Source organism: Narcine bancroftii, chromosome 9 (genome assembly GCF_036971445.1).
Source record: "Narcine bancroftii isolate sNarBan1 chromosome 9, sNarBan1.hap1, whole genome shotgun sequence".
Classification (NCBI taxonomy): domain Eukaryota; kingdom Metazoa; phylum Chordata; class Chondrichthyes; order Torpediniformes; family Narcinidae; genus Narcine; species Narcine bancroftii.
This window is the reverse complement of record NC_091477.1, coordinates 44,177,479-44,203,552: the sequence shown is the minus strand read 5'-3', so window position 1 is coordinate 44,203,552 and position 26,074 is coordinate 44,177,479. Positions and strand designations below refer to the sequence as shown.

General features: G+C 42.8%; 1 long non-coding RNA gene across 3 annotated transcripts in view; it reads left to right on the top strand.

The window, feature by feature from the left end:
* LOC138742901 (uncharacterized) overlaps positions 1 to 26,074 on the top strand; it is a 119,494-nt gene that overhangs the window by 8,672 nt on the left and 84,748 nt on the right. For 2 of the 3 annotated variants that reach the window (XR_011344514.1, XR_011344513.1), the window contains exon 2: positions 5,570 to 5,666. This is a non-coding gene — a long non-coding RNA (uncharacterized lncRNA). Of the gene's footprint in view, positions 1 to 5,569; positions 5,667 to 6,094; positions 6,262 to 26,074 lie in introns of those variants that run through there. The other variant, XR_011344512.1, reaches the window with a different exon arrangement.

Here is a 26,074-nt window from a genome sequence, read left to right as displayed (position 1 = left end):
CAGGAGAACTCAGCAGGTCAGTCATCATCCATGGGTAGAAATGATCAGTCAATTCTTTAAGTTATGATCTTTATCAAGATTTTAAAAAGTGAAATTGCATATATAAAGAGGGAAAGAAGCTAGAGAAGGGACCCAGAAGTGATGGGGTATAGGACAGAGATGGAGAGACAGATAGACAGAGAAACCACATGAGGGGGAGGAGGGAAGAAAAATGTGAGAGAGAAGAAAATAATAAGTTCAGGTGTAGGTAAAAAGGGACAGAAATAGTTGAACCAGGTAAAGGTGGAGGTTACCTAAAATGATAAAAATTGATGTTCATGCCATTAAGTTTAAGATTGTTGGAGAGTTAAAATAGTTGGCTACAGAAAGCTTCAGTTTAGACCCACAACCAGCGAAGCCCTGGTCCTCATTTTCTACCCCACAGTTTCCAGATCTGATTTTTTTCATCAACCAATGCAATCCAACTTCTAGTCACATCTTCCCCTTTCCAGCCTTCTGCCTTTTTCAGGGTAAGTGTCTCCAAGGCTTCCTAGTCGTTTGCCTCCCCACTCACCCTTCCACCTCCTGAGACACTTCTTGCAGTAATTACAGAAGGTGCAAAACTTATCCCTACACCTCTCTACTCACCTCCATCCAGGGCCACAAGCAGGTATTCCAGGTGAGGCAGAGCTTTATATGCACATCGTCCAACATTGGTGAAACTAAACACCTGTGCTCTCTGTGAATCTAAATTTCTGCTTGCTGTGGCCAACCATTTCAACTCCAAAAATTATTCCTACACAGATATATATATATATATATATATATATATATCCTTGCACCCATCTATTATCTATTATCCCATCTATTATCAGGGTGAAGTGTAAATTTTTCAAAAATATTTTATTTTAATTTTTTACAGACTAAAAGTAATTTCAATAATCAATACAATCTTTTTCAACATTCATAGAATATACAGAGTCTGTGTTTTGTTTCCCCTCCCTTTTCCCTCCAAACACATAGCCATACCAATTATATAGATACAAATGAATACAAGTGGGGTTCAGAGCCCCCACCAAAAACCTAAAAAAAACCCAACCTAATTAACTAAATAAGTGAAGAGTAAACTTGAGGAACAACACATAATATTTCTCCTGGACAGCCTTAAACCTAATGGCAAAAATAACAATTTTTACAATTTTAGGTAACCCCTGCCCCCTTCTGGTTTCATTTCCATTTCTCCCTACCCTTGTACCTATTTATTTCCTCTAACTTTTCTTCTCCCCCCCCCCCACCCCAGTCCACTGTTGTCTCCCTCTATCTGTCTCTCTATCTCTTACACACATTCTGTCTTATATTTATCACCTCTTAGCACGTATCCCAGCTTTTTTTTCCTAAATATATGCAATTGCTCCTTTTTACCTTCGTCTTGACGTAGGGTCCTGATCCAAAGTGTTGACTGACAATTTATACCTATATAAATTTATACCTATATAAAATCTGTTCTGCTTCTGTGCAGCATGTTAAAAAAAAGTTAAGTAAAACTTTTCCAAAACTATTAAGAGGAACATCCAATGGCCCAGGATCACTGGAGGTTTACTGTAATATCTTTTGCAATGGTGTCTGACCCTCTGAATTTCTCCAGCGGTTCATTGTTTTCTAAAGCAAAACTATGTCTATTATTGCAAGTGCATTTAAGAAAATTGACCGCGTCTACTGTGATTAAATGGTAACACACCTAGAATTGGTAATGCAATGCTTCTGGCAACACATAACATGAATTTCAGACCTATGTTATAAGTTGATTTGAGTGCTTTAATCAGTAAATAGATTTTGCATGATGACTATGAAAGCTCATATTAATTTAAAACCAGCAGAATGCCAAGGGAATGTTGACAGAACATATTAAAATCAGGCAATACATATGAAGAGACAATCAGAATGAAAGAGAAAGAATGGGGGCTTGAAGCCTCGGAATCCCTGTGCACTTGAGAAGGCTTGTGTACAGTTGGATTAGGTTATTGTTAATGTCAGCCCTGCCTGTGGCATTCAGCGACACCAAGAGATTTATTTAAAAAAATGAGGCTGACTGGATGGACTAGCCAGAGACAAGAGATTTCATGACCTGCTTGATTTTCCCAGGCTAGCTGACACAATGAAGTTGTACATCACTCCCAGTGTTCTCCTGTGGTAGGAAAACTTCTATTCTGCGGCTTTGGGGGAGGGGTGGAGATATACAACTCTATTAACAGCAGCGACATTTTCACTTGACATCTCGGTCTGCATGCTGTTTGAATGCCTGGTTTTATAATGTGTAATGAATGAACAGGAGAAATTAAATCAGGGCACGGGATACAGAAAGTGATACTTTGTGCAGTGTAATTGATAAAAATATGTGATTGTGCTGGTGAGCAATTTAGCAATTTTATTTGTGAAATTATAGGATAAGTTATTTGATGCAATCTGTCAATGGTGCATGTGAACTCCTGGTTTTATTGGGGATCACAGAATTTGTGGCAATGCATGGGACTTAATAATGTTTTGAAATTTATGTAAATGACGGTAATGAAAGTCACCCAAAGGTGGTAGAATTCTAGAATTCCCTCCAAGAAGAATGATGGCTCTGGCTTTATTAGCAAACAAAACTAAAAGCTGACATACATCAATAAATATATGCTTGGTCAAAACAGTAGGTTTTAAGAAGTGCCTTAAGAAAGTGAAAAGGTTAGGGAGATGATTCTGGAGTTTGGGGCCTTTGAAACTGATTGAAGCAATTAAATTCTGAGCCCCAAGGAAAATACTGCAGATATTGGACTGCACTCATTGTGAGAAAATCAGGGATAACATTTCCATTCGTTAATCTTTCACCAGAAGTTAAATTTGGGATCAAGAGGCCAGAATTGGTAGCATATTTTTACAGAAGAGTTACTGGAAAAGACAGAATTATGGAGAAGTGAACCCATATACAAGTGAATTTTTAAAAAATACCGTTTATTGTGTAATCGTCTGATTTTTTGGACCTCTTTTTCAGGCCAAAAAAGTGGGGGTGAGGGGGGTTGACATTTACATGGGTCAAACTTTTGACCTCATGAAGTAGCTGTATTATTCGGGTATTGGGAGCTCGGATGGCCGGGACCTGGTGGTAAGTCCTCAGTCAGGGCATTGGGAATTCAGATAGGTGGGTGGCTGGAGTGTAGGGAGTTCAGATTGGCAGGAGGCTGGGGCGAGGATCCATGGTCAGGAGCTTGGATGGGTGGAGAGCCAGGATGAGAATCTGTGTTGGGAGCTCCAGGAAACAGGCGGCCAGGGTGTTGGGAGCTCTGGTAGGCGAGCGGCCAGGGTAAAGGTCCTCTGTCAGGATGTCAGGAGCTTGGATGGGCAGGCAGTCAGGGCCAAAAATAGTGGGGTCAACTTTACATGTGTCATACAAAAACACCCAAATATGGGGCCAAAATTTGGGGTGGGCTACTATTACATGCTATTGACGATTACACAAGTATATAGAGTACATGTATTGCTTTATCCAAACGTAATATAGGTTAGCTTTGTTGGGAATGAGTGAACAAGGCTGGAAGAAAGTTAAGACATTGATAGTGGCCTCATCTTTACAAAGATTAGAACAAGAAAGGCCAGCCAGAAGTATATTGTATAGAAAAATCACTGGTGAACATTTTAATAGCATCATCTGAGGCAGGGATGAAAATAAGGCTGTGGGAGATATTGGAGGATGCTTTGATGAGTTACAATGGAAAGACAGTGTGGGTTATCTTTCTGGATTGATGAACAGTTTTAGCAGATAAAAGCCTGACATGACAATACCTAATGTAGTCTAGTCAAATCCAGCCATGAAAGTCTAGACAAGTTGTCTGCATTGACGAGTTGTCAGCATTGTATTCATTGGACAGAGATGGAGGCTAGTCCTGGGGTAGATGAAGATGGAGGCTAGTCCTGGAGGAGTGCAAGAAACTGAAGACAGTAGTTTCCTTCTTTGGGAGTTGCTCGGAACTGACTTTTTTTCCATTCCAGAGTTATGGATTTGGATCATCAGTTGTTATTGCTATGAATACCCCAACACACTTTTAATTCACTTTTTTAACATGCTGTATAGTGTTGTAACAAATATTCTAGGTTAAAGGGGGTGTGGGAATAGGCACTCAGTGTAAAGCATGTGAAACATAACCTGTGAACCAGATTCGAAAGCATTAGGATTTCTAATACAGGTGGTCCATAACTTACAATGGGGCTATGATTTGGCAAACCTATCGTAAGTTGAAAATATCGTAAATTGAAAAAGAATACCGCACCCACCATTTTTTATAATTAAAATTTGAATATCTTTATTCCACACTGAGAAAACGTACACTGCTCAAAGCACACTGGGCATAAAGAATATTTGAAGCATTGAACTAAAATTAATTGCTGAATGGTGAGCATGCTAATGCAACAGGGTCATCAATTTCACTCTTCTAATGATGCTTGAGAACAGCTTGTTGAAGGCACTGCATCATCGACACGTAGAAAGCACTGGGGCATCAACACTTGTTGATGGTTTAATGTGCATAGTCTTCTTCAGGAAGATATCAATTTTTGACTGGACAGATTGTTTCTTCTTTTCATTGTAAATTCCTCTGTTTCATCTCCAAAGTAATTGCTTTTCTCTTTTTCTTCTCACCAGAAACAGGAGATATTAATCCCAGCAGTTTTCAACCACCATTGTTTCCTTTAATAGGCCATTTAAAATCTGAACAGAGTCGACAGCAGTCAAACTTGACAGTTGGATCCGGCGAGGGAGCGTTGAGAATTTGCTCCCTTGGATTGGCACCTATGGCAGTGCTACCATTATAGCAGTGCCACCATTTTCTTTTATAAAAGCCCACTTAGAGATGGGCAATGGGCTGCAGTTGGTCCAGGGGCCATAGTTTGGCCACCCCTGGCTTAAAAGGATACAGACCAAATGCTGACAAATGGTACGAGGCCAGAGTCCCAATTTGGTTGACATGAACAAGTTGGACTGAGGGGTCTGTTCCATGCTGTATGACCCAAGGACTCATTATCTTTTCAAGAACAATCAGCGATGGCCCATAAATCCTAGTCCCATGCTCGAAGCTCACTACCTATACAGGCACAAATAAAAAATCTCACCCAGTGCCAATATCTGAACTGATGGCCACAGATGTGTCATTGAGTGAAGGTATACCTTCTTAATGTTTATTTATTTTCCACCAGTAGCTCCTTACCACTGCGTGTCCAATTTACTAACCTTGATTATATGCTCAAGACAGAACATGTTAAGGTTACAGTGAATAGAGGAAGCAAAGTAAGTGGGATACCGGCTGCTTATAAATGAGAAGCAGTTGTGGAATGATATGAAAAGTTCAATTCAATTTGAGAACATCCTCTCTTTTCAGACTTATTACTGGGAAAATCTCAGCAATATCCATTTCAATTTTTTTTATCAAGGTCTTCAATGCAAAGTTTGAAAATCTTTTTGCCCATTTATTCCTGTTTTAACCGATTATTTTGGCAAATCATGGAATATTCTATGGCAAAATAACATACAATTAATTGCGATGTGCTTAATTTTTCATAGTTTGAGTCTCCAAAGTGATGGTCTAATTGACTCTGAAGAGGATGATGAAAACTAACTAGAATCCAAGGCACTAGGAACTTCATTGCAGCATCTTAAGGTAGGGTTATCATTGAATAACTAATTTTAACTAAAAAATAAAAATCCTCTCTCACGAGTATTGCCAAATATGTCTTCCAAAAGCCACCATATATTCCCATTTATTTATCTGCTGCAAAAGCTTTCCAAGTACACATCAACTCTTAGGAGAAGTGGAAAATTCATTCAAATAATTTAATGCACTATTTGATATTATTGTAAACTGATATTTTGCCACTTTCCAACAGTGCACAATGAAAATATCCATCCAGATGTTGTTCTGTTGAGAGGTTATTGGCTGGCAATAAGCTTCATTGGTACTTTCTTCATGGCAATCCCATGAAAACCAGCGGGGATAGCAGTCAACATTGAAGTAGAGGATTTATAGATTGACAAAGAACTACTTATAAGAAAATATTTCTCTAAATTTGGGTAATTGCTTCTCAACAGAACACAGACCACCAACTGATTTGCTGACCTGCTCTTGAAGCTCCATGAAAGGCAAAAAACACCAGGTTCCTTGGCTGGGATTACACTGAGTGGCACTGGCTGTGATGGAAAACAAATAAATGTATTCTTTCCCTCTCCAGTTATATAGTCATCATGTATGCTGGATTGACACACATGTTCCATTGCCTCTTGTGACTGGGGGCAACTCTTATCCCGGCACAATTCTATCTAGTTGAATGAAATCTGGGGTACTCAGCAAATAATAAATAATGTAAAAACAAACAAACCTAGTATTAACAATAAGGGGTCCTACATCAAATGTACATGTAGTGAATGGAATTATTTTCTAATTAAGAGATTTGCAGATGGTGTCTGGTGTCAGGAAAGCTTTGATTACTAATAATAACAGTGTAATAGATCTCAGCTACAAAGGATATATCCTATATATTTATCACAAGGAAAGCATCAATTATATGATGAATATAGACATGCATGTTAGAAAACCAATGTACTTTCTTGATTGCCTTTGCTGCAGTCTGAAAATAAACAGTGGTGTAAGGGTTTAGCATTTATATTTATTGGGATGTAAATCCAGTTTGAATGCAGATTCAAGAAGGAAGATTTGGATTTGACATTATTTACTTTAAGAATAAAGGCTGACTGAGAAGATTGGCAATTTTTACTCATCCCTGATTTCCCACAAGTATTTGACCTTGGCCTGCCATAATTCCTGCAGTGAGGGGGAGTTTGAAATAACTAACTGGCTTGTTAGGCCATTCTGGAGGGCAGTTAAAAGTCAACCAAGTTGGTGTGGAATTGAAGTCACATACAGACCAGACTTGGTAAAGACAGAGATTCTTTGAAATATTCAAATAGCTCTGCAGGTTGCTAGTCAAGTAACAATATTGCTACATTACCATATCCTATTGTACATTTATTCTAATGACCAGAATTTATGATCCAGTGCCATCTTCCATCAATCAAGCCATTACCTTCTTCATTCCCCAAGCTTCCATTAGAAATTCAATGGCAATTCTGAGAACTCTTGGAGAAAAGTACAGGTCTAGGTGGCACAAGATTTGCACCTCCATGTTCAGGAACAGCTGCTACCCCTCCACCATCAGACTCCTCAACAACAAATTCAATTAGGGACTTGTTTAAGGACTCTTACTTTTGCACATTATTGATTTTTTTTTTCTCTCTGTATTGTGCAGTCAGTTTGTTTACCTTTTTTATATGTACATTGAGTTTTTTTGCACTGCAAGTAAGTGGTAATTCTACCTCGCCCGCAGGAAAAGAGAATCTCAGGGTAGTATGTGATGTCACGTATGCATTTTATTTTTATTTTTTTTAATTTAGACATACAGCACAGTAACAGGTCATTTTGGCCCACAAGTCCATGCCGCCCAATTTACACCCCATTAACCTACACCCCCAGTACATTTTGAATGGTGAGAAGAAACTAGACCTCCCCAGGGAAACCAAGCAGACATGTGAAGAACCCAAGTCTGGTCCCAATCATTGGTGCTGTAAAGATGTTGCACTAACTGCTATGCCAACCGTGCCGCCCCAACTCTGACAATAAATCTGAAATCTGAAATGAGATTTATGCTAACTTTTCATCAACATTATGCTTTTACTTTTCTGCATTTTCATTACCCAAGAAGCAGCCAATTTCTTAATAGGAAGAGAGAGAGAGAGAGAGAGAGAGAGAGCAATTTTAAAATGAGAAAATTCACTGCTGAAGGTCTAGGGTTACATTGCTCAGCCATCTTATTGTTATTCAATCAATGAGGAGTTCATGTGTGAGAACAAACCAGTGCACCATAGTTTTGCAATGTTCAGATCAACATTCCAGTTTACACTGAAGTGAAGGGCACATCACTTAAGCTCATCAACATAATCTTTTCTTGATTCAGTTGAATGGCAAGTTTGCTCAGTCATGGCTCAACAGACTGAGAATGGGGAACACTGTCTCACAAGCAGGATAAACAGCATATCAAAGTGAGAATGCCAGGACCTCTGACTGATCAGGCGATTCTGCTTCTCTCAATCTCCACCTCTATTGGAAAGGAATGCTCATTAATTCCAAACAGGAATCCTGTGAGGTCTTAACTGGCAGTATCTCAAGTGCATTTCAGGCATAAAAAGCACAAAGCTGTGGTGTACTGCAGAAAGGAATGTGTTAATACCCAGCACCAACTGGGTCTGTCTAGGAGATGCTGTGTAAACAACTCAATCCGTTAAATGAGGCACCATACTTGACAGGTAAATATACCCTCCACATCACCAGCCTAATTCCAGTAACAGATGTTTGTATAAATATTAGCATTTCACTGCATATTGCTCATTGCTGAACATAATTTTAGAAGTACATATTTGGCTTTGATTGTAATACATATTTGGCAATAGTAAAATGATAGACGATTTATGGCTTCAATGGTGAAAGCAGGCTGCTAATTTACTATCATTTGTGTTGACGCTCAAGATGAATATTCATCCCCTGGTGGATACAAACTTGTATTGTTCCATTGTGAGCAGCACTGTCCAGCAGCACACGGTGCCACTTCTTTCCCATTATTTCCATATGAAAGCATGATGATCTGGGCCAGAAATTCACTTCTTGTAAAACATCTTTTGGCTATAATTTTAATTATTGTATATTAAGATGTTTCTGCGGTAAGTCACCATGTACCTTTCACTTCTGAATAGGAAATACAATGAATCTGGTAGATAGGTTAGAAATCCAGTAAATATAAGGGTAACTTTTAAGCGGCTTCTGGAGAGACACATGAATATGAAGAAGATGGAAGGATATCTATCAAGTGCACACAACAGTTTTAGTTTGAATGAGCGTTCATGTTTGGCACAGGCACATGGGCTGAAGGATCTTTTCCTGTGTTGTACTGTGATGAATGCTCCTGTGGTAACCCCTCCTGTCCTTCAACCATACACCCCCTCCCTAATCTCAAAATTCCAACGACTGATTTTGCCACATAACTTGTCTTCGGCAAGCTATGTGATTTTCCACTGCTTCCAACTCATTTTACCTGTTCAAAAGAAGTATGCTATCATTTACCTAACAATACAAAATCAAAGAAATCACCAGTGCACAAGCCTCTACATTCCAGTAATGGATTGCTTGTCTACCAATAACTTTCCTGCTTTTGATTGCAATTACTGAATAAACTTTTAGAAGTTTCAGTTTAAAATTACTTTTCACAATCTAAATTGATTAATTGCATTCTGTCTGGTTGCATCACTAACCGCTTTCAGGTGGCCAGAATACCCCAACGTAAAGCCACCTAAAATACCCGAATGCGGCTGTTGGGAGGCCACCTGAAAGCGGAGAACCCTGACCTGAGGAGTACTTACCCAACCCTCCTTGGATAGGTGTATTCTCCGCTTCCAAGCGCTCCCCATAGACACCTGAAAGTGGGCGGGACTACGGCCACAGTCGACAGGAGCCGGCGTTTGCTCCACGGCGCCTCTCCCCGCTGTGGACCTTTCAGGTGCCAGAACAGCTCCTTCAGTGCAGCCACCTGAATCGCACACACCCGCAGCCAACTCTAGAGCCACATTCTCCCAGCTATTCCACCTGAAAGTGGCTACTGTCTGGTATGGAGGCATCAACTCTCTGGACAAGAATAAATTCCAGAGAGTTGTTACCTCAGCCTGTGACATCACAGGCACCAGACTTCAATCCATCGAGGACATCTTTGAGGCGGTGTCTTAAAAAAGCAGCCTCTCTCCTCAAAGATCCCCACCATCTCTTCACTCTGATAACATCAGGAAAATGGTACAGGGCCTAAAGAAGAGCACTCAGCGGCAGAGGGACAGTTTCTTCCCCGCTGCCATCAGATTCCTGAATACTCAATGAACCAAGACATGGCCTTGCTCTTCATGCACTATTTTGAAAAATTTTTATTTATTGTTGTAAAATGGTTTATAATATGAATGTTTGCACCATGATGTTACCGCAAAACCCTGAATTCTGTGACTCGTTCGTGGCAAAAAAGTTCTGATTATGATTCTGTTTCTGCTTCGGAAAGACGAACCTTTTTTCTGTTTTATAAAATTATCTGATCATGTTACTTGGAAAGAAAATGTGGTCTTATGTCATGGAAATTTTGGGGAATGCTATAGCTATCATCATGGCCTGGTAACCTGCCAGTGAGGGATGCAAGAAACTGGTTATGATGACGAGACATCAGTTCAAAAGTGAAGAAAGTTGCCATGAAAATGTCTAGAGAAATGAGGAGAAAGTGTGAATTTGGGAGGGTGAATTGAGAGGAAATTAAACTCACCAAGTGTGGGGAGCCTATTTGGCCTAGGGGATGAGAATATTTAAAAAAATAGACAGTGGGAATTGTCTGCAGATCTGAGAAGGAAGCCAAATTGTAACTTATCATTTTGGAAATTTGGATGAGCCAGGACTCATAATGAAGCAGGAAGGCACTTCAAAGCAAAATTGTTTGAAATTCATGATATTTTAAATAAGACAAGCCAATCTATCAGTGTGATTGCAAGATCTAGAGCCTTTTGACTCACACTTATGAAGCTATTTAAAATTGAAAAAATATTTTCTTAACATACTTAAATCAACCTAATCTTGACAAGGTAATCTGCTCCTTGACTTTGGCTGCCTTGGGGCCTGGCATAGAGACAAATATGATAATAAGCAAGCATTGTCTTGCCAATAAAACATGCATTTCCACTTGGGATTACTGGAGGTTTATGTTGTAGAAAGTTTTTGCTCACAGTTTAGCATCGTGTATCTGGGGTTAAATTCCTTTCATAGGTGACATTCGACAATTTAACATCATTTTATTTGACCAGTTAAATAGCCTAATGAAGGAAAGTGGATGCTGCAAATTTATATTCTGGTCAATGAAACTACAATTATGTATCCTGAAAGATCTGCTAGTATTTCAAACAATATTTTTGGCTCGAAGAACAAAATTCCTTTTAACTCATAAGTGATAGAAAATGCACCAATTAAAGTATTTTTTTTCAGGTGGGGCATGTTTCTTTCAAAGTTCCCATTCGAAATGTTTAAATCCACCTACATTAAAATTGCAGTTTAGACTATTTCAGGCATTTGCTGTCATAAGGGACTCAATAATCAAGGGAACAGATGGGAGAATCTGTGGCTGCAAGAGACTCCAGAATAGTGTGTTGCCTCCCAGGTACTTGGGTCCAGTATGACTGAGTGGGAGAGAATATTCTTAAGGGGAAGGGTGAGCAGCCAAAAGTTGTTCTAGATATTGGGATGAATAACATAGGTTGGAGTGGGGTAGAGGTCCTACAAAGTACATTTAGGGAGTTAGGAAAGAGGCTGAAGAGCAGGAGCTCCAAGGTCCTAATCTCTGAATTACTCTGGATTATTCCCATTGCAACAAGCTAGAGAAGGTCAGAACAGAAAGATAATGTAGACAAATGTGTGGCTGAAGACATGGTACAGGGAACAGGATTTCAAGTTCTTGAATCACTGGAACCTTTTCTGGGGAAGGGGTGACCTGTACACATCGGATGGGTTGCACCTGAACTCAAAAGGAACCAATATTCCTGCCAGGGAGGTTTGCTAATTCTGTGGTGGGTGGGGAGTGGGTAGTGTAAAACTAGATTCACAGGGGGATGGAAACCAAAGTGAAGAAGCAGAGGGAGATGGTTGGTGCACAAGAAGGAACAGGCTTGTCGGGAGTTTGAGTGGAAGGACAGGCAGATAGGGGAAAATTACAGCCAGCAGGATGAGTTGGACAGACAGAATGCAATTATGCAATTTAGATTGTGAAAAGTAATTTTAAACTGAAACTTCTAAAGGTTTATTCAGTAATTGCAGCCAAAAGCAGGAAAGTAAGAAATGAAGATCTAAATGGTTTGCAGGGGTGTACTTCCATAAAATAATGCCTTTGGCAGGGGTAGCCAATGCAGCAAAATAAAAAGCGACAAAAGCTGGCCTTGGTAGCCGCCATGTTGTAATTGGAATTGTATAAGTTGAGAGTGAATAGTAGGACAAGTAAGGGTGTATGGGGGGGGGGGGGGTGGGTGTGGCACTGACCTGGGCAGGGGGGGGGGTGGCGATGATATTGACTGGGGGTGTGGTGGCAGCAGCACTGACTGGGAGGAGCAGCGGCGCTGACGGGGGTGGTACTTCATGTGGTACCCCCTTTAAGTGGTGCCCAGGGCACGTGCCATGCCTGTCATCCCCTAGATATATCCTTGGTAGTTTGTATTTAAATGCACACAGCATAAGAAATAAAGTGGATGACCTTATTGCACAGCTACACGTTGGCAGGTATAATATATTAGCCATCACTGAGTCATAGCTAAAGGATGGATGTAATTGGGAGCTTAATGTCCAAGGAATCACAGTATATCGAAAAGATAGGCAGGCAAGCAGGGGGGTGGGTAGGGGGTGGCTCTGTTGGTAAGGAAGAACATTAAATCATTAGAAAGAAGTGCCACAGAATCAGAATATATGGAATCATTGTGGGTTGAGTTAAGAAATAGCAAGGGTGAAAATATATTGTTGATAGTTATATACAGACCTCAAAGGGTGGACAACAAATTATAATAGCAAATAGAAAAAGTGTGTCAGAAGGGCAATGTTGTGGTAGTCATGGGGAATTTTAACATGCAATTAGATTGGGAAAACAAGGTTGGGTCAGAATCTCAAGAGAGAAGATTTGTAGAAAGCCTACAAGATGACTTTTTAGAGCAGCTTGTTGATGAACCCACTAGGGGATCGGCTGCATTGGATTGGGCATTGGGTAATGCACCAGAGGTGATTAGAGATCTTCGAGTAAAGGAACCACTGGTGGGGCAGTGATCACTAAATGACTGAGTTCAATTTGAGATTCAACAAGGAGAAACTAAAGTAAGATTTCAGTGGAGTAAAGACATGAAAGGGAAACTGGCAAAAGTAGATTGGAAAGGGACACAAGTAGGAAAGACAGTGGATGGAGTTTCTGCAAGAAATTAGGAAGGTGCAGGATACATACCAAAAAAGTGGAAATATTCAAATAGAAAAGTGTCACAACTGTGGCTGACAAGGGAACTCAAAGCTAATGTAAAAGCAAAAAAAGAGGGAATAAAAAGAAGCAAAAATTAATCGGAAGTTAGAGGAATGTGAAATTTTTGAAAAACAGTGACTGTGGAGGCCAAGTGTTTGGGTGATAGGTTCTTGATTAGCCAGGGCATGAAAGATTATGGGGAGAAGGCCGAGCGGTAGGGCTGAGTGGGAAAGTGGATCAGCTCGTGATTAAATCATGGGGCAGACTCGATGGGCTGAACTTCTGCTCCTTTGTCTCTGGACTTATTTTCTTTTGCAATGGTGGATTTAGCAGCAGGCTGAAGTTATAACACACTCATATCTCATTATAAGATTTTTATCATTTGCACCTGGGAATAGTCTGTCCGACTGAATCGTATGCTTTTCACAGAATCTACCACCTGGGTTTTGTTTTGAAAATGAATCAGCTTCTATAATAGGTAGGAAATTCAACCAGTTTACCAATCAAATAGTGAAGACAAAAATTTATTTAATTGCCACAGTGACTATTATTGAGGTCTGTTCGTTTGAGCTGATGCTTAGATCCAATTGGCCAGTTTGCCATACATGTGAAAGAGCAATAAGTTTTGGACCACAGCTACACATATATTAAACCAAGGTTATCCCATCAGTAGTAGGACCATGACCAACAATATCCTGACAAACTAATTGTGAAAAGACCAAACATGGTCAAAAATGTCCGCAAGTTTGTAGCAGTCTATTTTGTTTGAAAGTCTGCAGTGAGCTGGATGGAGTTTATGGCCAACGAAGATAGTTTTTGACAAACTCTCTTCCCAAATCTTTAATCTTTTATTCCCTAGCAATTTTCTGAAATTTAACCACTCTTCACAAACCTGGTGTCTGCTTAGTTTCAGTCCACACACCTGATCATGAATGAGGGTTCCTGAGTACTTTGCCTGACTCTGCACCTACTCATTGGTTGATGAACCCCACCTTGATGGCTTTGCTGTCTCCAGATTTGCCAGTTCCAATGGATTGCTACCCAATTTGCATATTCGACATTCTATAAAATTCTGCGGGTGGTGGTCTGTTTGCATAGGCCTATAAATGCATCACCGCTTTGCTTGCTGACTAATGCTGAATCCAGTTTAAGCAATTACTTTAAAATTCTCATCCAGGTTTTTAAATCTCCCTCTGATTTTTGACCCTCCCTTCCTTTCCACCCCTCCAGACTTCTAACTATATAAGGTACCTGCATTCATCCACCACAGATGTTTGGAGAATTCCTGAATTAAATTGTTTTAATCTTGATCATGTGCCAAGATTCCGACCTAATGAATTCTCACCCAAAACTCCAGCTCTAACTCTCTTTTTTCATTTAAGACCTGGTTTAAACATACTTCTGTGATACAGTTCAAACATATAAACATCATTATCTGACGATCCCTTAAGGAAGGGTTATATATTTTTACTTCCTATGGACGATGCAAGACCTGCTGAGCTCCTTCATCATTTCTGTGTTTTTATCGTTATCTGATGTGAAGGGGCATCATTTTTTTTGTTTCACACTGCTTTTGTGAAGCATTTTGCAATGTTTTTGCATGGTTAAAGGTGCTGCGTTAATGGAAATTGTTTTAAAAAGGCTATCATAAACCAAGGTAAACCATCTTGAACCAAATCCCTTTGTTTAAACTTAGTCCTTATCCTTATATTTAACCAAATACTTATCTGTGTAGTGAATGGAAAGATCAAATGAAAATATAAGTTGATAATTCTCCCATAGGTGGTCAGCCCCGACTAAATTGTTCAGGGTTTTCTCTAACCAGAAGCCCTGGATGACTAATGAAATCCAGAACCTGTTGAGAGCCAAATCACAAACATTTAAATCCAAAAGTCCAGAACACTTCACAAGGAGCAGGAATGACCTATAGAAAGCCATCTCCTGGGCAAAGTGAAGATTCTGGACAAGAATGGAAACAACAAAGGATATCTGACACCTGTGGCAGAGCCCAAGTGACAAAACCAAATCTGGTTGCAGTAGGAGACAGAAAAGCTTCACTCCCAGTTAAACTCATTGCTTGCTAAGCCCAAGTTGTCCACTAGAACAAGGAAGAACTGCTGAGCGTCCCCATGTACCCTGATGATCCTCTACTGTCAGTATCTGAGGATGATATGCGGGCTGCCTTCAGGAGAATCGAAGGACAACATCTAGTTCAGACAGAACAACCCACTGAGTACTGAAAACCCGTGCTGACCATCTTGCCAACATATTCACGGATATCATCAACATCTCACTCCGACAGAGCATGGTAGCCACATGTTTCAAACAGACCTCAATTTTACTGGTGTCCAAGAAATGTGTGGTAACCTGCCTAAATGACTACCAACCAGTGGCACTCGCATGCAAAGTGATGAAATGTTTTTAAAGGCTGGTATATCAACTTCTGTCTGAGAGGCGACATGGATCCATTCCGATTTGCCTACCACAGCAACAGGTCTATGGCAGATGCCATCTCACTGGCTCTACGCAAATTCCTGGAACACCTGGGCAGCAAAGATGCATACATCTTTAAATTCCTGCAAGTCACTATCTCTGGGGACCTTTCCTGAACCCAACACACAAATAACATCATGAAGAAAGCACATCAGTGCCTCAACTTCCTCAGGATGCTCTTTATCAAGTACAGTTCAGCATTCAACACTGTCGTCACCTCAAAGCTGATCAACACACTCCAAGACCTGGGTCTCAATACCTCACATCCAGACCACAGTCAGTGTGGATTGGTAAGAACATCTCCTCCACAATCTCCATCAGGGCTGCGTTCTTAGCCCCCTGGTCTACTCGCTTCATAACTATGACTGTTTGGCTTGGTACGACAACACCGTCTACAAATGTGCTGATGATACCATGCTAGTGGGTTGAATAAAAAGAGGTGATGAATCAACATACAGGAGGGAGATTAAACTTGACTGAATGGTGTAATAACAAAAACATCGCACTCACTGTCACCAAAACCAAGGAGCTGATTGTGGACTTTCAGAGGGGAAAACCAAAGGTGTGCAATCCAGTGATTATTGGGTGATCAGAAGTGGAGAGGGTGAGCAAATTTAAATTCCTGCAAGTCACTATCTCTGGGGACCTTTCCTGAACCCAACACACAAATAACATCATGAAGAAAGCACATCAATGCCTCAACTTCCTCAAGGGTTTGCAAAGGCTTGGTATGACATCAAAAACTTTGGCAAACTTTTATAGATATGTGTGCTGACTGGCTGCTTCATTCCCTAGTATGGGGGCACCAATAGCTCTGAATGGAAAGCCCAGCAAAAGGCAATGGACACAGCCCAGCACATCACAAGCAAAACTCTCCCACTATTGAGAAAAATTACATAGAATGCTGCCATCCGACATCATTCATCAAGGATCCTCCAGGACATGCTCTTGTTGCTGTTGCCATGAGGAAGAGGTACATGTGCCATAAGACTCACAGCACCAGGTTCAGGAGCAGTGGCTACACACAAACTCAATCTGGGACTCATTTAAGAACGGAAACTTTGCACATTATTTATAATTGAATATTTATCTTCTGTATCTATTTCTTATCTGGGAAATCAGATCCATAATTCCCAGAAAGTGGCGTCACAGGTGAATAGGGTTGTAAAGAGAGCTTTTAGCATATTGGCCTTCATAAATCAAAGTATTGAGTAGAGGAATTGGGATTTTATTGTAAAGTTTATAAGACATTGGCAAGGCCAAATTTGGAGTATTGTGTGGAGTTTTGGTCACCTAACTACAGGAAAGATATCAATAAGATAGATTTACTAGGATGTTGCCTGGATTTCAGGAATTGACTTACAGGAAAAGGTTAAACAGGTTAGGACTTTATTCCCTGGAACATAGAAGAATGAGGACAGATCTGATAGAGGTATTTAAAATTATGAGGGGGATAGACAGAGTAAATGTATATAGGCTTTTTTCCACTGAGAGTTGGTGAGATACAAACCAGAGGACATAGGTTAAGAGTGAAAGGGTAAAAGGTTTGGAAGAACATGAGAGAAAACTTTTTTACTCAGAGAGTGGTGGGAGTGTGAAATGACCTGCCAGCTTAAGTGGTGAATATTGGCTCAATTTTATATTTAAGAAGATTTTGCATAGGTACATGAATGGGAAAGGTATGGAGGGCTATGGTCTGGGTGCAGGTCAGTGGGACTAGGCAAAAAAATTGTTTGGCATAGACTAGAAGGGCTGAAGGGGCCTGTTTCTGTGCTGTAATGTTCTATGGTTTTACATTTCTCTCTTTTGTATACATATCTTTACCTGTGTACAGTTTTTTTCCACTCTGTTAAGTAGAAATTCTACTGGGGTCGCTGAAATTCATGTCAGCCAGCAGCAACTGGATATCATCCGGTAGCTGCCCTAAAAACGCCTGCTTAAACATAAGGCATGGCCTGTAGCCCTCTGCCAGTGGCATTTGGTCTCCCAGGTCATTCAGGGGCATGAGCCTGGCTGTCCTGTCATGCCTGGAGAGCCCATAGGTGCTGATGAACATCGACTTAAGCCCGTTTTATTTACCTTCCCTGGTGGGTTTTGTATGAGGTTGTCCACTCTGGCTGCAGTTTCCTGGTCCAAAGAGCTGACGACATGGCAGTATTTGGTGGAGTCAGAGGTAATTTGCTTTATCTGGAACTGTGCCTCCACCCGTTCGAACCAGGTACGGGGGCTGAGTGTCCAGAAAGTAAATAGTTTTAGCGCTACTGCATTAACTGCTGCAGCATCCATGTTGAGGGGTTCAGAGACGTCTGAAACCCATTGGGGTTACCAATGTAATGGTATGCTAGCGGAGTGAACAAAAGAGACCAGCAATCGGTGGAGTCAACTTCACTTGAAAGTTTATTTTTCTTTCACGTGCTGCACTTTAAAGTCATTGAAAGCCGCACCTCTATGCTGGAAGCTGCGTCCGTGTGACGCCACTGCGCAGTCAGTGTGTATGCGGGCCTGGAGCCTCCTCTGGAGGAGATGAACGCGCAGTGCCATGCTTGATGCGGCTGCTCCACTGACGCACGTGTGACTCACGGAACTGGTTCACCTGTTCATCAATTATGTGAACCACCACAAGATAGAGGTTGTTTTCCTGACCCAGAGGCACCAGATTCTCTGTCTCCTTCCTGTGTGCCATCTCATCATGGTTTGAGATCTGACCTATCATGGTAATGTCATCTGCAAACTTATAAATGGAGTTGGAGCAGTATTTGGCCTCTTTATTTCTGTTCTCAATGACTCTATGATCCATTTGTCTCAATGCACGGCTGTGTACCATTTACTTACTGTGTTTATGTAATGGATCAGAAATGCTGCCAAGATTATTTTTAGTTAACATGCTTTATTGACAGAAAACTTAAGGAAGTAATTTCCATTTACATTTCAACCTTAGGAACACAAAACAAATTGGAGCATGTATACAGCATGTCTGATCTTCTATGTGAAATCCACCGATTCAAAATTTCAATCAATCTCAGACTTGAATCTAATCACGGACTCAGGATCCATAGCTTTCTTGTGTTGAGTGTTCCAAAGATATGCCACTTGCCTTCTCTTCCATCTCAAATATCCAGCTCCTTATCCCACAAGAGTGTACCCTTTTTATGGTTTTTTTCTACACAAGGGAAACAACCTCCTTCCCAATATTCATTCTGTTAAGCTCCTTTTATTTCAACTACCATTATTCATAAGCACAGTGGGAGGTTAATGGGCCACTGGACATTGTTCCTAATGTGTCAGTGAATGATAAAATCTGGGAAATAAGGAGAATGGATTTATGTAGGATTACTGTAAATGGCTGGTTGATATTTGGTGCAGACTTGGTGGGCTGAAGAGCCTGTTTCTATATTGTACTGTATCTCTCTATGACTATAACAGAGGACTTAAACATCAGAACATACAACATTGTGGTTGGGTTGGGCCATGTCACCTCAGCCACTCAATAAAATTATAGATCGTTTTGATTCCACCAATGTCTAAATCTCTGTTCTGATCTGAAAATATACTAAGTAACTGAGCATCCAACAAGCACTAAATGTAAAAACACAAAGATTTCCAACTCAATTGAAAGAGATATCTCTTTTCTATACACCTGACCCAATATCTTGTAACCATGTCCCCTCCGAAGACTACTTTTCTATCAATTTGAAGAGTCTCATGCCACAGATTCTTATGTCAGAGGAGATTTTTTTTTTAAAGGTTTTGAGGGCATTTTTGATTCCCTTGAAAAATTGCAAACAGGATAAATTATCACTCAACTCCTCAAAATGATATTTGGACTATTTGCCAAATTTATTTTGGTTAATTTTTTTTTCATGTTTTATACCAAGTAGACCTAAGCGTACTAGTGAACTCATGTTGCTTCTTTCTAAAGTAAAAAGATATGGAGGGAGGATCAAAGGATAGACAGTTCTAAAATTGAGTACAAGAGTGATCGGGAATAACGTTCAGCTAAAGTGTTTATTGCTGTATCAGTATGAGGAGCTTTTATCACTGAAACTTTTCTTCTCTGGATGTGTAGGGTGGCACTCAATTAAAGTATTTGCTACCTCATTCCACTCTGTCAGCTGACCCATGGTACTCAATGTTTATGTTGTGCTACCCTAAGAGTAAAATGCCTTGGATGCTGATATCCCTGCTCATACCCAGAGATAATTTGAAACACAAATGCACTATTCATGAGTGAGTCCTTGGTTCTTGACTTTCAACAATAAACTAGATGCAGTTTTAGGTGGTTCTGGACTTGGAGATGGTTGTAAACTCATTCAGTTTTCTTAGTTTACAGTTCCACCTTGTAAGAGATTACTTTAAACTTAATTTACTCACCAGTTTCATTCACACCAGAAAGCATCAGCTTCTCATTGAACTATTGGTTCCTGGTATTAGATTGCAATGTTCATACTTGAGCCTTAACAGCCAATGAGAAATATCTCCTCCTTCATGGGGTACCAGTTAGCCTTCTGCCTGCAATTGACATTCTATGTATGTGGTTCTGGCAAGGACTTGAAGCAAGAATCTAATTGATTTTTGCAATTTGAAACCTGGGGACCTCAACTGTCAAATCTGGCAGAGTCACATTGTGTCACAAGTGAAAAGAAACATGAATGCTGAAAATCTGAAACATTATGGAACTATTGAGCAGGTCAGGCAGCACCTGTGAAGGAGAATCAATCAGGGTTTCAGGTCAACAACTCTTCAACAGAGTCGGAAATATAATAATGCTTACCATAGAGTTGTGATGTGTGGAAGGGGGAAAAGGGAGTAGGAATGACTGACGGCAGAGCATGACCATCCAGATTACATCATTCACAGTAGATGATTGAGGTCATTTAGGGAGGAAAAAAAACGAACGTGTTGCTGCTTGTGAGGAAGAACACAGCAGTCACTGAAACCTCAACACGTTAAAAATGGCCAAAAGACCAGGCAGCACCTGTGGAGAGAAAAATATAATGCTACAAGGGAATGACTTTCCATCAGAAATGTCTGGTTTTGCCACAAAGAGGAAAGGCTGGTGATTTGAAAACGCTGAATTCAGTATTCCAGTTTGTGGAGATGGAAGATAAAGTTCCTCAAACTTTGATTTTTCATTGCTTTGTCACTCTCTTTCTTTCCCTACCTGTCCAGGCCTAATATTCCATCCAACTCTTTCCCTAATTTCCCTTCTAATTCCCTTCATTCCTAAAGTGAACGAACCTTGCTCCCTCAGTCCTATTCCAACCAAGCATTCAGCTTCCCTTTCTGGCCTCCAGTTCACTCCTGCTTGTGTCTTATTCTGCTGTCTATCTAATCTACCATCATCATCTGTCTCAAAAAATCAAACTGTGTACAAATCCTTTTCTGTTATTCCAGAACGTTTTAAAATCTCCCAGATATGGGAACTCCTTTTTGATTCTCTGTCCATAGATTTCTGTCCCACCACAGAAACAAAATAGCAGTGATCAAAATCACTAATTCTTTCTCATTTCCAAGACAGTGACAAAAGCAATCTGTCTCATTGTCTTTCTCAACCTATTTCTATACTTTGACTCAGTTGACCACTTCATCCTTTGCCAAGGTTTCCAGACCTTATTGTTAAATGTGACAATAGCCTCAAATACAACATTATAGCAGCAGATGGGAGTTTCTCTCCCAACGGAGTATTGAACTGAAAACTCAAGAGAGTCCAGATGTTGGAATCTGGAGCAAACTCTGGAGAAACTCAGCAGGTTGAGCAGCATCAGTGGGGGGGACGAAGAATTAATAATGTAGTTCAGATGAAGGGTTTCAACCTGTCCAGTTCCTCCAACAGATTATTTTTTCTCTATTAACCCCAAGAATTTGATGTATTTTTATGTTATGTAATGCATATAGCTTGATTTTTTTTTCTTCTATTTTTTTAAATATTCATAATCCATTGCCTTGTAGCGGCGGCTACACTTGCTAACTGAAGAATTGCACAACCAGACAGGTTGAGTTCAGTGAGCAAAAACTGATTTATTGCAGGCTGCTTGGCTGGTCCGTCATGCGGGTCCCCAAGTGCAGGCTTCTGAGCCTGGTGTCGAGGTCGGGAGGAAACACCCGACGGCACCATTTTGGCCGGCTGCCCCATCACGTGCGTGACAAGTGGGGCCAGTTCGCCTGCCTAATGGCGTACCACCACACAGCCCCCCACCCAGAACCGGCGCCAATGTCCTTTTTTGCCAGGTGGCCTCGCTTCTTGGGTTGGGCCACAACTACTGGTTCGGTGGGGTCGAGGTGGGCTGGTTTTAACCTGTCCACCATAAACAGTTCCATCTTACCACCGATGTCCAGTGTGAAAGTGGATCCTGAACACTGGACAACTTTGTACGGCCCTTCGTATGGTCTTTGTAGAGGTGCTGTGGAGGGGCCCCACCTGATAAAAAACATACTCTGCAGAGTACAGCTCGCTGGGGATGTAAGATGCCCGTGTGCCATGTCTGGGTGGTGGTGGGGGTGTGATAGAGTCCAATTGGGCCCAGAGACAGGAAAGTAGACCGAGTGGTGACTGCTGGGGGTTGTGAGGTGCGTTGACGAACTCACCGGGTAGGGCTAGCGGTGCACCATAGACCAGCTCAGCTGATGACGCCTGTAGGTCTTCTTTGGGTGTCAAGCGGATGCCCAGGAGCACTCAAGGCAGCTGATCCACCCAGTCAGTGCTGGTGAGGTGGGCCATAAGTGCCGACTTAAGGTGGCGGTGCAATCGCTCAACTAGTCCATTGGCCTGTGGGTTATAGGCCGTGATGTGATGTAGCTCGATCCGCAGCCTGTTGGTGAGCTGTGCCCAGAGCACAGAGGTGAACTGGGCGCCCAGATCACTGGTGAGGTGATCAAAAGCGCTAGGGAGCAGGAGTTTGTGGAGGCATCTGGCATCGGGATCACCTCATGCCAATGAGTGATGTGACTACCACTGTGAAAAGGTAATGGTTACCTCGGGAAAAAGGCAAGGGTCTGACGATGTCCCCACGTATGTGGCTGAACCATTCCTGAATGTGTTCAAAATCTTGTACGGGCGCTCTGGTGTGGCTATGTACCTTCGAAAGCTGGCAATGGGTGCAGGTTCTGGCCCAGTCCACAATCTGCTTACGAAGCCCATGCCAGATGAAACGTTCTGCCACCATACGGACCGTGGACCTGATGGAAGGGTGGCAAAGGTCATGGATATGGTGGAAGACTTGCCTGCGCCACTGCAAGGGAACCACTGGTCGTGTGGTGCCCATGGAGACATTGCACAGGATAGTGCCCTCACTGTGAGGAGTCGAGGTCCTGGAACCGCAGGCCAGTGATGGCAGTCTTGAAGGCCCGCGTCTCCTTGTCGGACTTCTAGTCCCGGGTAAGCTGGTCGAAGTCAAGGCCAGGTGTCAACGCGCAAATGGCTGGTCGTGAGAGTGTGTCGGCGACCATGTTATCTTTCTCCGCCTTATGCCGAACGTCAGTGGTGAACTCCGACACAAAGGAGAGGTGATGCTGTTGGTGGACCGACCTGGGATCTCTTGCCATAGGAAGTGCCTGAGTGAGGGGTTTGTGGTTGGTAAAAATGGTGAAAGGCCTCCCCTCCAATAAATAGCGGAAATGATGTACCGCCCAGTACATGCCCAGCAACTCACGATCGTAAGTGTTATACTTGCGCTCTGGCGAACGAAGAAGTCGGCTAAAGAATGCCAGTAATTTTCATTGTCCATTCAGGATGGCGCCGACGGCTGTGGCAGAGGCATCAACAGAGAGCGCCATATGCAGGTCGGTGGACCAGCAGGGTAGCCTTCGTGGTGGCATCTTTCATGTCTTTGAATGCCCTGTTGGCCTCTGGAGTCCAGGCGAGTGTCTTGTCTTTGGCCACGATGAAGGTGAAGAGGGGCTGCATGATGCACGCAGCGCCTGGAATGAAGTGGTTAGAAATTGACCATACCCGCGAACTCCTGTAGCCCCTTGAGGTTGTCCAGACGTGGGAACTCTCTGATTGCAGGGACCTTCGTAGCAGCAGGTATGGCTCCTTTGGCCATGATGGTATGGCCCAGGAACTGCATGGATTCTTTCCCGAACTGGCACTTGGCTGGATTGATCATTAGGCTGAAGTCGGCCAGTCGGGAGAAGAGCCCCATAATGAGGTAAGACTTGTGTTGTGCCCGGTCTCTGCTGGTAACAAGGATGTCGTCCAGGTAAATGAATACGAAATTCAAATCCCTGCCCAATGTTTCCATAAGGTGCTGGAAGGTCTGGGCGGCATTCTTGAGCCCGAATGGGATGCGTAGGAACTCGAACAAGCCAAAGGGGGTGATGATGGCCGTTTTGGGTATGTCCTCAGGGTGCACCGGGATTTGATGATACCCATGCACCAGGTTGACCTTGGAGAATACCCTCACGTCATGCAGGTTGGCCGTAAAGTCCTGGATGTGAGGGATTGGGTAACGGTCAAATACCGTTGCGTCGTAATCTCCGCAGGGGTGCCAGCCGCCAGAGGCTTTCGGAACCAGGTGAAGTGCTGAGGCCCAAGAACTGTCGGAGCATCGAATGATCCCCAGCTCCTGCAGATGCGAGAACTCTTCCTTGACTATCTGGAGTTTATCTGGTGGGAGCCGGCGTGCCTTGGCATGGACTGGCGGACCTTGATTGGGGATGTAATGAAACACCCCGTGGCATGGTGAGGTGGCGGAGAACTGCAGCTTGAGGAGGGATGGGAACTCGTCCAGGATACGCTGAAACTCGTCCTTGGGCATGTTGACCGTGGCCATCTGTGGCTGCTCTGTGCAGGAGGCATTGAGGCAAATGGATTGGAAGGTACAGGCATCTACCAGTCGCCTACCTTGAATGTCAGCCAGGAGTCCATGGGCGAGGAGGAAGTCGACACCCAGGATGGCATTTGGAAGGGACGAAATGGTGAACCTCCACGAGAACTTCCGCTGCCCGATCTGGAAGTGGACGTTCTTGTTTCCATACATTCGGATCTCCGTCGAATTGGCTGCACGGAGGGGAGGTCCTCGAGGCCGGTTCTGGGACTCGATGGCTGTGGCTGGGATGACGCTGATCTGGGCCTTGGTGTCGGCAAGGAAGCACCGGCCACTGACTGAATCCTGCAGGTGGAGAAGGCTGCGTTCTTGGCCAGCCGCCGCACCCATTAACAGTGGCTGGCCTGCTCATTTCCCTGGAACGAGCAGGGCTGATGACACTTCTGAGCCTTGGCTCCCCAGCACTGGTGGAATAAGCAAAAGTGGATGACTTGCTTCTGGCTATGCTCTTTGAGGCCCCTGCAGGGGCCGGGTGTTCCACCACAGGGCTAGAGGAAGGGTTGGCATGGTCATGCCCATGACTCGTAACCTGCTGGACTGCTGAGCCCTCCGGGAATCATTCAAGCCATAGCTCCTGAGCCTTTTGAGTGACCTTCCTAGGGTCGACAAAGTTCTCCTGGAACAGTAACGGCCGGATGTCTTCAGGCAGATGGTCGAGGAAGATGCGCTCAAAGAGTGGGCAGTTGGTGTGATCGCCCATGAGCGCGAGCATCTCGTCCATTAACTCGATTGGAGTTCTGTCCCCTAAGGCGTCGAGGTGCAGCATCCGAGCAGCGCACTGGCGCCTGGAGAGTCCAAGGGAGCCATTGAGCACCCGCTTGATGGTCTCGTACTTATCGTCTGCGGGTGGGTACTGAACGAGGTGCAGCACTCGTTTGGCAGTGGCCTGGTCCAGGGCATTGACCAAATGGTAAAACTTGGTTGAATCCGATGAAATCTGGCAGAGGTGAAACTGAGCCTCTGCATGGCTGAACCAGGTCTCCGGCTCCTGAACTCAGAAGTCAAGAAACTTGATGGCTATAGCATTGATCGAAGGGTTGTTCATGTTGGGTTCAAAGATGTTTGAACCTTTTGGGTTCACCAATTTTAGCAGCGGCTACACTTTCTAACTGAAGAATCGCATAACCAGACGGGTTGAGTTCAGTGAGCAAAAACTGATTTATTGCAGGCTGCCTAGCTGGTCTTATACTCCCAGCTGGACCTGGCTGAGAACCGCGCTGGGGGGCCCTGATGTCACCGGGCCGTCACGTGGGTCCCCAAGCACGAGCTTCTGAGCCCGGTACAGAGGTCGGGAGGAGAACCCCGATGACGCCCTTTTGGCCGGCTGCCCCGCCGCATGCGTGAGAATCGGGGCCGGTTCACCTGCCTAATGGCGTACCGCCACACCCTCTTGAATTTCTGCCAGCAACATGTGTCACACAGATGTGGCCAACGTTAAGCTAATTACAGTGTAGTCCAGTCATGTTAGCAATCTGATCCCAGTCCAACTAATGTCTCCAGAGCTACAGGAAAAGTAGCAACATGAATTTAATGTCTAGGATGTTAGCACCTTGAATTGTTTTGCTTTTTTCCATAACATTTTCAAGATTATGAACAGTGATACTTCTAAAATTGTCATCTGTTCTGGATCCTGAGAGACTCAAGAT